Source organism: Thalia democratica, chromosome 9, assembly GCF_965202585.1.
Source record: "Thalia democratica chromosome 9, ktThaDemo2.hap1.1, whole genome shotgun sequence".
Lineage (NCBI taxonomy): Eukaryota > Metazoa > Chordata > Thaliacea > Salpida > Salpidae > Thalia > Thalia democratica.
The window spans coordinates 37,905,057-37,924,501 of NC_139173.1; positions in this window are offsets into that span (position 1 = coordinate 37,905,057).

Below are 19,445 nucleotides of genomic sequence, written 5' to 3' on the forward strand. Positions count from 1 at the left end.
CATTTACAGAAATTTAAAGCACTTTTCATGTCAAGAATACCAATGTTTTGACTTTATTGTGAAGCCTGAGGTATCAATATATTCTTTGCACCTGTGCATAAGTTGAATGCTAAATTTAATTGGGAAAATTAGGTTTTAGTAATTTTTTCTATCTTAGACAATTATTTTGTCAAAATCGTATTAAGGGTCGTTTAGTTTTACTTAGGTTCTTCTCGAAAATTGTTTAAAAATTGCGTGAAATTGCTGTTTTTTGTTAAATTTTGAAGCTGCAAATTATTTGTGACGTTAAAAGCTCCTGTATGTGCAAACATTTGACTTTACATTCGTTTTGATTGGTTAAAAGTTGCTTAAAAGTTCGTGCCAAAAACCACAAAATTTAAAATATTCTATTGCTTTTCTTCGAAGAAGTTTTTTTAAATTACCATCTGTCTTTTGTACTAAAATTAATTTTTAATACAACAAGCGGTTAAAGCAGACTCGCTATTTGAAAATTAACATTTGTTGTAAAAACGACACCTATTAAGAAACGTCATAATTTCTTTTAAACGTGAACGTTTTTTAAGTTTTAATCACATATTATACTTTATTATTTTTCAAACAAATTTATTTTCTACATTACAAAATTAATTTTCGGAAATAAAACAACTGAAATTCGTTTCGATAGTGTTGTATTTATTTATTTTTTCTCTTATGTACTCCTTTGAAAGGTTTTAAGTAGAAAATACTTATTAGTTTTAATATATTTATTCACTATATTTAAATACATCAGTTTTAAAATTTTAGTTTATAAAAAGTATAATATCATTCGTTATATAGTATTCTGAAAATAAACAATTTAAAAATTTATCCCTAAATCAGTTATCTTTTAGTTAGTCACAGTTTAGTACTATTTATATAAGTTGCAAAACTGTTAAAATCAAACTTAAACGATTATATATATAAATAAATAAATATATATATATAATAAAATTATTATGATATATATATATGTATCAATAGAAATTCATATATATAAAACAAGTTTAAGTTGGTACTTAAATATAGGAAGTGTTCAATCATCAAAACAAAAAAGATCAAACAAATAAAATTTCAGATTAAATTCCGATGTTTTTATCGTTTACTAAAGCATATCGATTGCTTTTTTATGCTTTATCAAAAAATCTTTAGAAAATATTTTAACACTACTATTGAAAATATATGCACAGTTTTAATAAAAATTAGTATAAAATAATGCACATGTACTGGTTTGTATGAATAAGCTTTCGAAAAACTTTGTGACGTCATAAGTTTATTTTATTTCCCGCCAAGAAAAATTTACTACTACAAACAAAAAACAAAAAAACGTAAAAAAAGGGAGTGTAGAATTAAAATAAGCATGGAAAATTTTAAAGGAAATAACAAATAATTCTTTTATTTAATTTTTTTCATTGATTTGTTTTCATCAAAATGTTCTGATTTAATGAATTTTCAACTTTTTTAAACTATATTTTTAAAAAAACTAAATTTTTATAAAATTAAAAAAGATAAATAGGTTAAAGTATTCTTTAACAAATAATACTTGTGTTTATTTCAAAGACTTTTTTAAGTGTTGTGTTGGTTTTATGGTTTAAACTCCAAATACTAGCGAATAGAAAAGATTTTCTTATGTTTATTTTGTAAATCCTTTTTTTTTAAAGTTTAAGCTTTGTAGTATTTTTTTCTCAAGCCAAGATAAATGTTTGATTTTTTTGCCTTTTATTTTTTCTAACAAAAATTCAAAACTTCTATCTTAAGATTACTCACCTTTAAAAATTATATTAATAAAGCTTTTAAAACTTTTAAGGCTTGTAGCAAACTATTAAATTTTACTTATCTGTAAATCTGTTTTACAAATTTTAGTTTCAAACGATAATATAAAAAGTAAATTCTTTTAGATGACAAGGATATATTATTAACCTCAAAATTATTTTTTGTTGAATATTAAACTTTAATGGGATAAACCACTAGTTTAAAATGAATGTTTTCTACCAGAAAGGAATTTTTCATGAAGTTTTCAAGCTAAAAATAGTTTTATTTGTATAGCTTCAACAACTAACACTATATAAGACTTTTGTTTAAACTATTTCAATAAAAACAATTTAAACTATTTTAAAGTACTAACTTAGTTACTTATTAAAATAATTTCTAATCAGTCATTTAAACCTTTTTTACAAACTTTTGAGTATACATTTTTTTACAAATTTTTTGAGTTTTAATTTGTTCATGAAACATTTATTTTAATGTTTATGACGAGTTTAAGTATTTATCTATTATACAATATTAGTAAAATAGAATAAAATTTTGATTATGAATAGTAGTAACAGCTTGCATATATCTGAAATGTGTATAGACTTATTCAGACATAAAATGTTAATCTTAACAAAGAAAAAACATTAACTAAGAAACTTTTGTTTTCAAAATACTTTTTATAATTTAAAGTGTATGAAAAACGAAAAATGTTTTAAACTATCCATCTTTTTAATATGTTGCCATCTGAAAAATGTTATTGCTTGCAACAAAATTCATAAAATTGAAATAAGTTCAATATAACTTAAAAAGTTTGATTGATCAATAGTAAAATTAAAATTAAATTTAGAATTTTTATTGAAGTCATCAACAAATCCTAGTTTTTATCTACAAACTTAGCATGTAATTACACTTAATGTCGTCACAAAATAGACAAAAAAAATTGTATATTTGCCGTTTATTGAGTTGCAAATTTAAATGTCAAACAAGTTTGAAAAACCGCAACTTTTCATTATCGCAAAAGTTCTAAAACGCCAAAATTTAATTGTTTTTCACGTCTTTTGATGTAACGTCTTTTAACTTTCGTCTGAGTTAAAATTTATCTTTAAAAAAAATTTTTTGTCTCTTAAAACCGAATACTTTTTAAAGGTAAATTAAAATTAAGTTTTAATTCATTCTTTAAAAATTACTGCTATTTTTAGCTTTTAATTACTGAGAAAATATGATATTAATTAAAGAAAAGCTGTCAAAATTAAATTAAACTATCAGCTAGTTTATAATGCAACGAAAAAGACTTTATTTTCTCTTAAAATTTAGGTTTTTATGTGTATTTAATATTCCTTATAACTTACATCTTACTAGACAGTTTTTAAATCTTTCATTTTGGGAAAAATTTTATTGTGATTGTCATTAATAAAAAAAAATTAATTTATTTTCTCAAATGATTTATAGAAACATTTTTGACATAAAAAATAAAGTTTATGATATTTTGTTTTTTATTCATTTTCATATTATACTAAATGTCATAAAATGAATTTATATGTTTTTTCAACTTTTTATTTTGCAAAACATGGTTTAGATATTTACTTTATTTAAATTAGTTTTAAAGCTTACAACATAAATATGTTTATAAAATTTATAAGAAAACAGTTTTTACTACTTTTTCAAATAAAATTTTTGTTTAGTCAAAGAATTATGTGTATTAACTGTAATAACTGGTCTAAATAAAGGATATAATTAAAATTATTTAATTTAACTTAAAGATTTATCACAAAATCTGCTTTAGAATTTTAGAAAAACAAAATTTTGACTTTGAATTTCAAAAGTTTAAGTAGTTAAGGTCATGAACCAATTATAATTTATACAGACTTTTCGCAGTTTTCAAAATTATATTTCCTCTGAAAGTCTTAGTTAAAACAAAAAACAAAGTTTGTTACAGCATGTCGAATTTTGAATGCATAAACTTTTGTTAAATGTATCGTTGTGATTCGTAACCAAAACTATGAAAGTTAAAAAGAAAACAAAGTAAAACTGCACGACACTTAGTTTATTTACAAGTCTAAAATTCGATGGCTATGAACTTTTGTCTATAAAAGTTTATATGTAAATGTTATTGTTTTAAATTGTAAGTTTTAGTTATAATTTTTTTTTATATATTTGAACAGTTTTGTCTCGTTTTCAGATGTTTGTAAAAATATAAATTCAGAATTCTAACATTTATAAAAAACTTTAGACTCATAACTAATAGAACAGGGTTTAGTTGGTTTTTTAAAGAAAGTTTTTAAAATAAATATATGTTGTGTTTTTTGTACTTTTAATACATAGTTTTAATTTATAAAATACTTAAAAAAATAAGCTTTTTTATCGGCATTGCTCAAGTTATATAATTAAAATGTTATTTTAAAGTCACTTTGGCATCGAAACTACTGAATATTTAAGTTAAAATGACCAAGTTTTAGAAGTTATGTAGTATAAGCAAGCTCTCCTTAGTATAAAGTATAAAAGTTTTAATATTATAAACTGGTCTTCATGGCAATTGAAATCTGTGCACACTTAACTAGAATGAATAAAAGTTTTCACATCTCAAGTTTAAAACTCCCTTGGAATATTTCAGATTTGTTTCATTCTCTTCATCATTAACTCCGGAACAATGGAAGTGTAAGCTGTATAATGAATGTCCACCTGTATGAGTTGTGTGAATTCCAAAACACGTGTGCACCCTTAAATAAGTTTCGTGCACACTTGTTCATTGATGCAACCACTGTTATAAATTGTCTTTAATGAATCTCATAAATTTATAGAAAAAAATAACTAAGCTAAAACTTACTATATGATTTCTAAATTCTTAAAAAAGTGTTGACTGCTAAAAAAAGTTAAAAAATCAAGCAGTAATACAAAATAGCTTATACGTAAGTTTTCTGAAATTAATGTTACATGTTGAAATATTTTATTATAACGTAATAAAACATAAATGAGGTTTCTATTATTTTATACTATCATGGTCAAAAATAATCGTGCTAAAATTTAAGCTTTGACATGAAAACCGACTTGATGTGTTTATGACGTTTATCTTTTGTTTACTAAAACTTGTAAGTAGATTAATTTTCATACAAAAGTTAAAATCGTTGCTTGATCATTTGTAGTGAAACTATTTAAAGTAGGTGGGCTTTTGTTCTTGTCCACATATTTTATTATACTTCATTTTCCCACGGTTTCAGTGAAATTTCAAAAAATTTTTCATGTCAAAAAAGTAAACATAGGCCCGGGGTATAAACTTATTTCAGCACCTGTGTTTCGAAAAACTAAAATAAAGTTTGTTTCACACATTCACTTCAAAGTGGTGGATTAGAATTGATTCTGTTACATTTTTGAAACATCTGTTTTATAGCAAATTGAAGCTGTTGACAGGTTTTAAATTTTTTTGTTTACGTTAAAAGGAGAAATAGTTAAATTGACACCTGTTCAGACGCTTATGATGTCATAGACCGTTGTTGCAAAGTGAATTGCAAGCAGTTAGAAAATTTATGGTTATTTTTTTGTAAGCACTGATAAAAGTTTAAAATATCGTTTATAAACTTTTTATTAGTTAATATATTTTTTAATTATTTAAACAACTTATAATTATAAAAATTAAAAATAAATTATAAAACTAAACAAATAACTTTTTTAGTTAAAAGATTGTTTAACTAAATTTTTTTTAGTATTGCAAAAATAACTCAAAAGATTTAAGCAGCTTAGCTAGATTAAATATTTTTGAAAAAGTTTGGTAAAATATCTTTATGAAAAAACCAATAAAACAAAAACTAAAAGTGACAACATTTAAATTATGACATCATAAAGAAACGCGTATCGTGTGTCAACTTTTGTTTTGTTGCCAAGCAATCATATGTTGCCCACATTTCTAAGCGTCATTTACTTAATGTTGTCATGGTGATACTGTAGTGACAGCTGAAATTCGTGACACAATTTACTTTTGACAAGAAAAGTATTAAAAACTTAGATGTTCTCAAGTTTATTATACTTTACTTAAACATGCAAGCACTTAAGCTTTTAAAAGTATTGTAAATTGTAATATAGAAACTATTTTCCTAGTTAGTTTTAAATTTTGTTCAAAAAGTGTATACTTAGTATTAAACTAACCTTAATTATTATTCATTCTGAATTGACCACTTGTCTAACAGATTATTTTGTATTTTGTATCCCTGTAAACAACTTCAACCACTTTTTTAGGAGTACTTAAATCGTCATGTACTTACACAGTACTTTGTATATCTTGTTGAATTATTTTAAGAAAATTACTATAAATTATGTTGTTAATCAATGTATTTTTTTACAACTAATGGTTTTAAAGATTTTAAACTGTATTTGTGGAGTGATTATATAACTTTAAATACTGTTTAAGTATTGTTAAATTTGTTTTTTAATAAAACTATCAGTGAAGTCTTATGTAGAATCTGAAAAAAAGTTTAAAAAATATTAATTCTTATTTTTATTTTGTAACTTAACTGCCTCTACTTAGAAATACCTAGTTTACTATATACCAGTTCAAAACTGTTTGAAATAAGAAAGATCGCTTAATGACAACAAAATTAAAACAAATCGGTCAAGCTAGTACTGAAATTTAAACTTACATCTATCTTAATATATTTAAAATAATTACCACTTCAAAAACACTATTTGATCTTAGATTTTGTTGTAATGTTTGTTTTCTACCAGTAGCATCAAATTGACACCTAAACTAATCAAGTTAAAAAAACATAAACAGAAAGAAATGTTTAAACAGAAACTTAATTTAATTACAAACCTTAACACTGATTTATCAATTTAAAAGTAGCAAGCACTTTAGGTTCAGTATCTTTGTAGTTTGTTTAGATTTGTGTTTGATTTGTTAGTGAAAGTAATTTCAAAGCTATCAGTTTTCAAACAATTAACTACCTAAAAACATTAGTTTAAGTCGTATTTAGCCTTTTATTACTACAAATGTTTTAACTAATTGCACATCGGTTTATAAAAAATATCAGTTTAAACAAACTGTTTTTTTATAAATCAGCTTAGTTTGGAAACTTGTAAAATATCTTTACTCAGAAAAACGGTTTAATTTCTTAACATTAAAAATAATAATTGAATATAAAAATTTTTGATATTATAATCCTTAAAAATGCTATTAAACACGACGTTTTTAAAAATGTATAAATTTTTAGTAGATAACGATTGAGTCAAGAATTTGTAATATAAAAACAAATTTGCATATCAAAATTGAGATAATAACGATTTTGCACGTTTTTATAAGTAAACTCAAGCAATATCATCCTTATCTTTTTTAAGTATTTTTTTTTGCCAAAACTTAACAACACAAGTTTTTGCGTTACTGATGACTAAGTATTTTCAATATTTTGTCAAAACAGTTTTTGCTTGTCAAAAATCTCAATAAATTTAAAATAAAAAGTGTTTTATCAATACAATAGGGAAAAATAAAACTAGACATTGTAAAACTTAATAAAACTTTTAAAGTTAGCTTTTAGATTTTTACGATAATTTAGCAATATTGCTATTATAAATAATTAGATTTTTTTTTGTAAAATGTGAAGTAGAAACAAGAAAAAAATTACTTTCTGTTAGCATATAATTAAAAATAATTTTACTTTACTTATTGCAGAAAAAATAATTCAGTGAAAAATTTGCGCTAAAAATTAAAAATTACGAAAATTAAAAGTTCTGTTTATTTAAAAAACATCAGTATCTCAAATTAACAAATTAGATTAAACTTTGTTTGTCAAAACTTTTTTTTTCAAATTCTAATTGAAAAACGTTCATCTATTTCGATTTACTTTTTATTGAAGATATTTAAAAAAAGCTTTGCTTGTAAATGAACTTAAAGAACCACGTAGTAGCTTAAATAAACAATATTCAATGTTCAAGTTTCTTTCTGGTGAATTAATATTTAATAACTACTCAAAACTACTAAAGAATTGGTTTCCTTAAAGAACCAAAGTATAAATAAGTTAAAAGTTTTTAAGAGAACCTATTTATAACTATATATGACGCAGAAAATGTTTATATTGACCACTTTTTCATACAGATATCTTAAAGCAAACATTACTAAGCCTGGATAAGAAGTGGGATTTATAAAGATAACAGAAGCTTAAAGAACATAACAAAACTTTCCAGATGACAAAATTTTATATGTTTTTTTATAACCTATCATATTTAAGGAACTACATTCTACAAGTGTGTCTTTTTTATAAATGTTTTTCAAACAAGTTAAAATTACAACAGAGCTAACAAAAGCTAACAAAGCTTAAGTGAGAGGTTCTGTATGTCTTGTATCATAAATACATCTTATTGACAGCTACTTTTTAAATAAATATTCAAAACAAAGAGTGCTAAAGTAGTAAAAAAAGCCATTTAAATCTTGGATTATTTTTTATACAAAAAAGCACAACAACTAAAAGAAAATAGAAAAAACCCCTGCAGACCTATTTTTAACTTGATCTAAGTTTTTGTTTATAATGAAATTATGAAACTTGAGGAACTACTTTATCATTTTTGTAATCGAATAAAATTATAGGTGTATATATTGTTTGTCAAACGACAAAAAAAAAACGCTCAAAATGTTTGGTCCTAGGACCTGGTGCACGAAAAAACCTTTTGGTTATCGATCGCACACCACGGAAACCTTTTAAAGTCTTGTCTGGGACGACTGAATTACAGGACGACAGTATAATATATATTTCAGTTTAAAGTTTTTCAATTACAATTGTTTCAATAACAAAATATTTAAAGCTAGTAAACGTTTTCACCTCAAATTTACCTCAATTTAGTTTAAAGCAATTAACGTAACACTCTGTGAAACACTTTGATGTTAGTTGTTCAACCATATCTGTTTGTTGTTAAAAATAATTGACAACTTAGTTAATTAAATTTTAATTTGAAGTTCGTATCAGATAAAAAACAGTAAAAACTAATTAAAAAGTTCATCCTTAAAACAATATTTGCTTTAATTTAAACACAATTTAGACAATTAACACTTTAGTCAATAATTTGTTAGTGTTTATAAACAAGAAGTTCGTTACTATTGTTAAGTTTACTGAGTAAAACTATTTAAATACTTTGCTTAAATATGAATACTGTATAGTAAAGTCCATGATTAAAACGTTAAACAACAAACTTTTTAGATCACAATACAATAACTTACATAAAACCATTTATAAGATCGAAACCAAAACTTTTTTAGTAAAACGTATTAATATTCTCCATGTATCTGTGTGCACATATATTTTTTTTTGCTGCTTTAATGTTTAAAATTGTGTCTCAAAATATGTACTTCAGAAAAGAAAAGTGTACTTATTTTAATGAGTTGTTGACATAAAGTTCGAAAATAATAAAAAGTTGTAGCAAACTTTACACCTCTAAGACCTTTGTTTAAAACGAGCCATTATTACTTTGATGCTTTTAAGTTTGTTTAATTAAGTGGTTCACTTCAAGGTGACAGCTCACTAAGATTTTAGTTTGCAGATAAGAAGTAGACAATAAGGTTCAATTAAAACAATGTGATATAAAGTTCAGGCTAAAAATATTCTTTCTTTATTATACAAAACAAGTAATTGACACTTCAGGCTTTAATTATGATTTTTAAGTTTTATGTTTTTTATCTAAACTAGCATGTATTTAGCAAAAGTATAAACTGCTTATAAATTAAAACTATATTGTGTTGGTTATGATCAATATTAGTTTACATAAAAGTTAAAGAATGAGACTACAAACTACTTTTGAAAAAGTTTATTATCTTATTTTTAATTATTATCGAAACTATTTGTGGTTAGATTAGATATTTATAAAAAAATCTTTAGTCAACTATTAAATAACTTCGTGTCTAAGTAAAGGTTTTTATAATTTAATGTTAATCCATTTATTATGTTATCACTTATATCTAACATTTAATAATCACCTAGTTTTTACGAGCTTAGTGTAATTATGACACTTGATAAAACTATATGATTTTATCATCGAAATATCAACACACGATCAAATAATTTTATCTAATTTTGAATTTGAAACTAATTTTTTATGTCTCATAAATACTGTCTGACTTTACCCGTTTAGTATTTTTTACAAAGAGATTTGTTAAAAATATTCAAAAGCTTAATATTGTAAAACTAAAGTTTTTTTTTAATAGTTGGAATAAACTTCTATTTATGTTAAATTAATATATAAAAAAACATTTGTTTAACATTTTATATTAAAAATTAAACTTTTAATGTACGTTTAGAAGTATTATTATATTTTCTACTAATATATTTTTTAGATAAATAATTAAAATAACACAAGTTACTATTTGAATTGTAAATCTTAAAAAGTAATACTTTAACACTTTTATAACTTAGAAGATCTATTTAAATTTATATATATATATAAAACTAAAACACAACACCACAAAAAGAAAAACAGAACGAAACAAGATTAATGCATACTAAATTGTAAGAATTAAAGAAAATAATAAATAAATATCTAATTAAAAACATTAAAATTCTTATAAACGAACATTTAAACTATTTTCTTAACTAAAAAAAACAACAAGTTAATAAAAGTTATGGTTTTAAAGTCAAACACTTCCTTTAGAAATTAATATCCGTTGGTTTTTCATATTTGTTTATTTATAAACTGATTAAAGGCGTATTTGTTTATTTATAAACTGGATTAAATCAGATTTGTTTTGAGTTTTTTGTCGTTTTAATTACGGCTTATCTTAAGTCCTTAATAGTTTTTTACCTAAATCAATGACAAAAAATGTTTTGAAAATAAACTGCAATTGAGATTTCTACTTCATATTTTTATTAAATTTAAAAGCCTAAACCCATTTTTTAACTTAAACAACTAAAATGTAATTCAAAAATACTTTTAATAAAAAAAAAACTGACCAAAACTTTTGTTTAAAATCTTTACATTTTTGAAGTAACATAAAATATTAAAAAAGTCTTAAACTGAATAAAAAAACTTTTATTATAGTTCTTACCATCCAATTAATGTCTAAAATATTAAAGCTTTAATGTTTCTGAAATACGTTAATACAAAATGTTTGCTTGTGAAATAATAAAAGGTTTATTATTACGTCACAAATAGACATGTGTCCATCGTGTGTCATTCTTTTGTAGTCATGCCAAGCAGTCTTCTGGTGACCACGCGACATTTTAAATGTGTCGTAGCTATTATTTTGATATAATAGTGACAGCTAGTATTTACGAAATATTCCCGTCAATTTGATATCAAAACCGTTTCGTTATGTACATATGGTATGAACAATCTATAAAGTAGAATTCTTACTTATAAAATTATAGAGAATTCTGTTACGATTAAGTAAATTTTTATTTAAATACAATCTAATTACTTATATTAATGTTTATCTACTTATATTTTTTCGATTGAAGTATGCTTTGTTTATTCTATGTTTAGATATTTAGTATTTTATTGAAACATATATATATACCACTTTAATTTGATTATGCTTTGAAGCCATAAATAAAAATTGATGTTAATAAAATTCAAAAATCTACAAGGTTATAAACTTAATTGTATTATGAACTGATTTTAAACAAAGATAAGTTCTTTAACTACATGATTTATTTTTGAGGATAATTACCTGTATGAAAACCATAATTCGTTTTATTACTTTTGTAAATTTTGGTCGATTGTCAAAATTGTTAATTTTAAAATTGATTTTTAAGTGGGTGGTCTCTTTGTTACATTCTCATACATTATTAAATTTACTTTAATATTCCCACGTTTTGACATACATTTTAACTTATTTTATTCATAATAAATCAAAAATTTAGTACAAAATAAGCTACTAAATTAAAAACTAGTAACTAAAAAATTAATTAATTTTCAAGCTTTTAAGTGGTTAGTATAATGTAATTTTGTTTTAAATGTTAAGCAAACAACTAATATTGTTGAAAGTCGTTTCATTATAAAATAGTTGCTATTAGATGTTATATTATATTTTTATAATTTTCGCACTATTTTTTGTTTTAATCGATCAAAGAAGCTTTCTAAACTTGATGATTATGAGTGATATAAACCTTGTATGAAATATAGTTTAAATGTTGTATGTTAGAGCAATATAAATTTGAAATCTTTTCTGCAATATAATTGAAGTAAAGGTGTTAGAGCAATAAAGTGAATGAGTTTTGTTTTTTTCACTCAACCAAAGGAGCTTTTAAATTCGATAAATGATGTCAAACCTGCATGTTATATGTTTGCAGTAAAGGTGTTAGTACACAGAAACCATCTGTTCGAAACTTGTGACGTATTAAGCTCTTTATGACGCAATAAAGGCGCTTTTCAGCGTGTAATTTTCAAACAAGCCAGAAATTTCTGAAAATCTCACAACTTTACGGTCAGCAAGTTTTCAAAGTATATTGATGGTTTGAAAACCTTTTAGTACTTAAAAACGTTACTTTGGAAACTTAAAAGTATATGATCTAGTTATTTGTTACAACTTTGCTTTTTTTTGGTCTATATTTTTGTAATTTTTATTAAATAAATTTAATATTTACAAAAGTTGGTTTTACTTAAAAACAACATGTTTTCACGGTTACAGTCAAATAATTTCTCACAACTAGTAATAAGAAACGAACAAGTTGAGTTAGTTTTATATTAAGTTTTAAATATAAAAACAATAAAATAAAGCTAAAAAACAAATGTTAAAGTTTAAAAAAAAAAATTAAAAAACTGAAAAATATGTATTGGCAATTGAACTACACAAAACTTATTAGTAAAATGTTAATTTTTTTATTATTTTTAATTGTATGGTAGATCTACTGGATATTAAAAAATCATTGAAGAAGTTTTAAGCTAAAACAAACATAAAGTTAAGTAAATTATTTATTAAACTATTAGATTTTACAACTACGAAATCCATAGATTCTTAATAGTTGAATTTTAAAAGCATTATATTTTAACAAAATGTATTTAAATTACTGTACAGCTATTATGCATTATATCTTTTGTTTTTTAAACGGTTTTAAATATGGTTACTTGGTTCGGTAGTTTTTTAGAATGAGCCCCTTTTTTTTGCGGTTTTTAGAGGAAGACAGAACGATGTAAAGTGTTTATTTTGTACATCCTAGCACTTTAAAATAAATTTTTGTATATTATCCATTCAATCAAGTTGAATGTTTGAAGTATTTTCTTTTCTGATTTTTATCTAAAAGTTTCGAAAGTTCAGCAGTTTAGTTTTTACTGATAAGAAATTTACACATTGTAAAACAAATAATTGAACAGTATATATTCACCACAAAGTTATACATGTTTCAATACTAGTTACACAGTTCAAAACAAAGATCATTTATAGTTTAATTATAAAAGTTTTGCTGTTTTAATTTTTTTCACATAAACTTGTTGTAACTAAAGAATAAAATCTTCTTTGAAGCTTATGTGAAAACTTGTACAGTATTTTCTGAACAAATTACAGGCCACTTGTGGTAAGTTAAAAGCATGATAAAAACCAGTTTCTGGTTTATAAGTGCATGATTAAATTATAAATGTTTTTATTAAATTAAAGTACTTTCATGTGCTTTGTAATTGACATGAAATACTTTTATTTACATTACCTAACCACATAACCAGTTTGTGAATATTTTATAATTTGATCTCAAAGGTTGACTAAAATAGGTAAGTTTTACATTAATCAAGCTATTTGTAATTCCTTATTTTTGACCTTTTTCTACAACAAAAAGTCAATCTTTGTTTTTATTCTTAATTCATTTAAAAATGTCAGTAATTTTAAACTAATTATAACCTGAGATCACATCTTTAAACTCTTAAAACAACTTGAACTTTTAATTATTCTAAAACTTTTAAAGCTTTAGTATTACCTAAGAAAACTTTACAAAGAGTCAAGTTTAGCGGTTGAATTAAATTGATACAATATAATAGTTTATTTTTAAGAGCTAAAAAACAAGTTTTAATTAGTAGTTTGTAATAAATATTTATATAACATGGTAAGTATTAGTAGTTAGACTGTAAACTATTAAAAATATAGTAGCTAAATAAAATAGAGTGCTTCAAAAGTAACTAGGGTATTTAAAGTATCATTTTTGTAAATAAAATAATCTTATGCACTTTATCAAAAAATCTCCAAATTTTTTATTTTGCAAATGATGTTATCTACATAAACAAGCCTAATTTCTCCAGATTCTGATATAAATTATTTATAGTTTTTATGAAAATTGTTACATGGTTCAAAAGAAGGATCATTTAAAGTTTAATTATAAAAGTTTTGCTTTTTTCACTTTTTTCACATAAACTTGTTGTAACTAAAGAATAAAATCTTCTTTTAAGCTTTTGTAAAAACTTGTACAGTATTTTCATAACAAATTACAGGCCACTTGTGGTAAGTTGAAAGTTTAATAAAAACAGTTTCTGGTTTGAAAGTGCATGTATATGATTAAATTATAAATGTTTTTATTGAATTAAATAAAATTATATGTACTTTGTAATTGGCATGAAACACTTTTTTTTGCATTACTTAACCACATAACCAGTTTGTGAATATATTATAACAACATTCTCAAAGGTTGTCTAAAATAGGCAAGTTTTTATAAAACAAGCTTAACATAATATATTAAGCTAATTTTTAACTGCTTTATAAAACAAATAAGAAACATTATGTTTGTTTTTTTTTCTAAATTCATGTAAAAATATCATTAACTTTAGACTGATTATAATTTGAACTAACATCTTTGTTTCTCATTAAACAACTTGAACTTTTAAAAGGTGTCAGTATTAAAACTGACAAATATTTAAGTTTAGCGATTAAATTCTATGAACGAAATATGGCAATTTGATTTTTTAGAAAGCTGCTAAAAAGTATTTTTCAGTAATCATTCATATAACATGTTAAGTATTTAAAGTTAGGCTATAAATTATTATAAAAAACTAATTGAATTGAAAAAAAACTTTAAAAATAACTAGGTTATTTACAGCATCATTTTATAAATGAAGGATTCGTATGCACAAATTATGCTTTATTATCGAAAAATCTTCGAATTTTTGTTCTTCAAACAATCTTATCAATCTAAAACAACCACGTTTATTTTTTCTGGTTTCTGGTATAAGTTATTTATAGCTTTAGAAAATTTATTTTATATTTTATTTTGAAATAAAAACAATTATATATAAATGTATAACAAAAGTAATGTTTAAGCATATTAATTTGCTTTAAACAAGGCATCAAACAAAGGTTTACTTTAATTGAAGTTTTTCAAATTTATTGTCAGAATAATTGTTTCAAATATATCTGATATTTAAAGTTACTTCAGGAGATTTTGTTAAATTAATTGACACTTTTCAATTTATTCGTCATTTATGACTTATTCTAAAAAGATTCTGTTTTTAATATTTCATCGGTATTGTTAAGGTAAATTTTACTAAGCACACATAAAAAAGTAACAAAATAAAATAAACCTAAAGTCAATGTTTTATCTTTAAGGCTAAAATCAGGTACACATTTGTTTCTAAACCACTACTGCTAAAAACGTAAGCTTTTAGCATATAATATATACTAAACTTTCCATTAAAAACAAAAATGTATTAAAAAGTAAAATGTTAAAGAAGAAAGTCGTGTAGAAACTCTGATTTCTTTAATTGTTTTTGTTTAAATACTTCTAAACATTATTGAAGTTATGTTGTTTTGGTTGATGACAATCCAGACTTTCTCAAAGTTTTTTAGTTTTTTATAAATAATGCACTGAGGAGTTTTTAGTTTTTAATGACGGTAGGCAAGATTTAAAAACTATATAAAGATTTTCATTTAGCTATGGTAAAGGATGTTGAATGGTAGCAGATTCTATGGGTATTGAATTTGTTTGACGAATAAAGCCTTTAAAAATGACGTCACAGAACATTTTGGTCAAAAATAGCTAGGGTTTTGAAGTACATTTAGTATTTACATAAACAACTTATTACGTCAAATCTGTTTTTTGTTGGTGTCATCTTTATAAGTATTAGTTTGTCGTACGGTCTAACATTGAAGTACTATTAAGTTGAGTAAAAACAATTATTTCAATCTATCAATAAATTTTTTGAATTTTTTTGTTTTACTGAAGAGCTCAACTAATTTCCTCATTATATAAAACTAAGTTTCTACAACTTATAATTTTGTATTTTCAGCGGCAAATTAAGACATTTACAACATCTTTGTTTGTAGTTTGTCACACTATTAAAAAAAGTCTTTTAGAAAAACAAAAAATTCTTTTGTTTTGCATCGAAGCAAGCATTCATTATTTTTCTTGAATCTTTAAAAAATTTTATATTAGAAAATTACTGATTAAAAAAAAATATTATTTTGACGAAGTAGTTGTGTCGTCATAATAAGACTTTTTTTGAGATAATTTTAATTAGTCAATTGTAGTTAATAAAACTAGAATTTTTTTTAAATGGGGGAGGTTTTGAGTGGAAAAAAGTTACAGGAAGTTGTAGCTTAAAAACAAAAACACCTCTTAAAAACTTAGTTCAACAAAAATAACCCCTTTTTTGTGGTTTTACTGAAAACAAGTTAGTATATTGTCAAACATTTAAATTTGAATTAAGTGTTTGAAGTGTTTTGTTTTCTAATCTTTGACTGTTGGTTTAACTATTAAAAGCAGTCTGCATAACATTTTGAAATTAAAGATTTCTATAAAAAAAGAGGAAATATTAAAAGCTGCAAAATTTAAATAAGTTAAAAGTCGTTGGAATGTATGGTTAAAATTTTGTGTAAACAGTAATCTTTACTTTATATAACTAAAAATACTTTAAATTGTTCTTAAACTAGTATAAAAACTACCATATATGTATAGTAGATATTAAAAGAATAATTTTACTTAGCCAACAAACTATGTTGAATTTATTGAGAATCTAGTTTTAGAAGTTTCTGACAAAAAAAATTTTCTTCAAAATAACCCTAAACATTCAGTTTTAAGTAACAAGTTTAAAAATAAATCGTTATAGTTTTACATACTTTATGACTTTAGGTTGGTTCATTGTTAAATGACAAATTGTAAAACGGTTCACAAGATTTTTAGTCATATTCGTAAAATATGTGTCAGTTTAAAATCATTAAGTTTATTATTATTTAATCAAAATAAGGTGTAAAAACGAAAACTACACCCAATCAAGTTTAAATAAGGTCAGTCATTTAAGCAATAACTCATTTTTAAATATGTAACTTTATATTATCAAACCGGTACAAACTTTTCATTGTGTGGTTCGGTTTATTGTTAAAATGACAGTTACTTAAATATTTGATGCATGTTAAATTTTTATGAGGTTTTAAAACTCATTTACAAAGCTTATGTCACTTTATAATTACTTTACTAATACAATTTTTATAACGCCTAAATTTAAATACCGTTAAGAAATAAAAAAGTTTAGCTAGGTTCAGAATAATTACGCTTTTAAACAAACGTAGAATTGTTTTATAAATTTTTGTATAAGTTAGGTAAATAATTTTGGTTTATTGATTAAATAACAGTTATAAAGTTTTTGAAGAGAATAATATAACTTCATAAGGTTTTTAAAATTAAACTAATTCATTAAAAAAAAACTTATTTTATTTATTCGCCATCTACATCAAAATTTAAAAAATATTTATTTATCTGAAACTTACTCTACTTTTTATTTGGTAGATATTTTTGAATAAAAAACAATATAACTGTTTACTTTTTCTATGTTTTATGCTTACGTTTCAGACGTTTATATGTAATATTTTAAGTCGGACATTTAAAATTTTAATTAAAAAAAGTTTTTATTATATTATGAACATATGCACAGTACTGTGCACAAAAAAAATAAAAAGATAGCTAAAAATAATTTCAGTACATGTTTTTGCTGCAATACAATAAGGCAAATCGCCCTAGACCTTTTTTTGAAAGTTACACATAAATAGGTAATATAGGTCTTTTGTGACGTAATAACAGCTTTTTATTTCCCGCCACGAAAATCATCGTCACAGCAAAAGTACAAAGAAAAGGGGAAGGTTTTTAAAGCGTGGAAAGTTTTAAAGGAAATTGTATATTATAAATCAATAATTCTCACATACTCTTTATGTTGCCTTGCTTTTGCGTAAAAAACCTCTGTATTTTTTGAGTTCATAAAATTTTAATTGTTTAACATTTTTTAATTTTCCCGGAAAGTTAAAGAATAACTTTGTTCAGCGTCTGTGTGTAAAAAGAAAATATCGTTTTTAATTTTTATGTCAAGAAATTCCCTTTTAAATAAAAAAAATTCAAGTGTTTATTTTGTAAGTCTTGTGAACCGAATGTGAAGCTTTTATAAGTGGTTACAGTGCTTTGTTGTTTTGTAATTTGGTTTAATATTCTATTTATTTTTAATATAAAAAAGTACTGAAAATTATGAATTGAAAAAAAATTACAAGTTGAAATCAAATATTTAAGAATACAAACAAAGCTTATAAAAGTTAGAAAAAAAATTCTTTAGTTACGGTTTTATACAAATAATAAAACTTAAATTCAAACGTAAATATTTATTACACTTAAATCTTAAAAATACAACTTAAAACTTAGTAACTATACTAAAGCAAGTATAAAAATTGTTTTTATACGTAAGTCTAGTCTAAATTGATAGTACAAAATTAAAAATTATATATTTTAAAGTTTAAATAGCAAATACTGACTTCAAACATATAAAATGCCATACCATTTAAACCAAATTAGTGTTACACAAAACAACAACGTTATTTGATGAACTTAATTAAGTTTAAATTTATTTCAAGCAAAGAAATCGTTTGTGGTTATGTGCAAATTAGATAAAAGGTTTTGGTTAAAAAGCACATGTTTAATAATTAAATTACCAGTTTTTTTTTGTCAAATTTAAATGCTTTTATGTGTTTTTAAGTTGACGTTAAGTATGTTTTCTATGTTCACTCAAACTAATTTTTTTTTAATTATTTTATTTAGTATCGTTCTTTAAGCGATAAGCAACTTCTATCTCAAAATAAATTTATTTTTTTTTAAATAACATTTTAAGGTAAAGTTGTTTTAAATGGTTTATAGAAAGTAGAGAAAATTTACTGTCTAATTTAGTTTAAAATTCAGACGACTTGAGATACTTTTATAAATAAATACATAACTTTAAACTTTACGTTTTTTAATCAAAATATTTGATGTTTTGACAGGTCAATATTTAACTTACGCTTTCTTAGTTTATGAAAAAAAAAATTTGGTTATCTCGTTTTATATTTGATTTTTAAGTTGACTGTTATGTGGTGTAAAAGGAACTGTTTGTTTATGTATATTAAAAAAAAAAAAAAATAGAATTAGTAAGAAAAAACTGTTTAAACCTATTATTTTATTTTACTTTAACATAAAGTCAAGTGAAATTTTCACTATATATACTTTTTTTTACAAAACTATGATACAAGTCAAGTTAATTTACACATCACTAATTTTTCTTCAAAATTTGTGTACAAAAACAGGTTATTATAAGCACTAAGTGTTAAATATTTGATGGTAAAAAATTATAATATCAATAATTAAAGGTGCAAACAAAATGATTTATTTTGTAACTTACTAAAAAATCTATAAAACATGATAAATTAACTATATCATGGTTTTAGTCTCTAGAACAAAGATGCAGTATGTTATCAAGTTTCTACAGTTATGTTTTTATGTTGTACTGGCTTA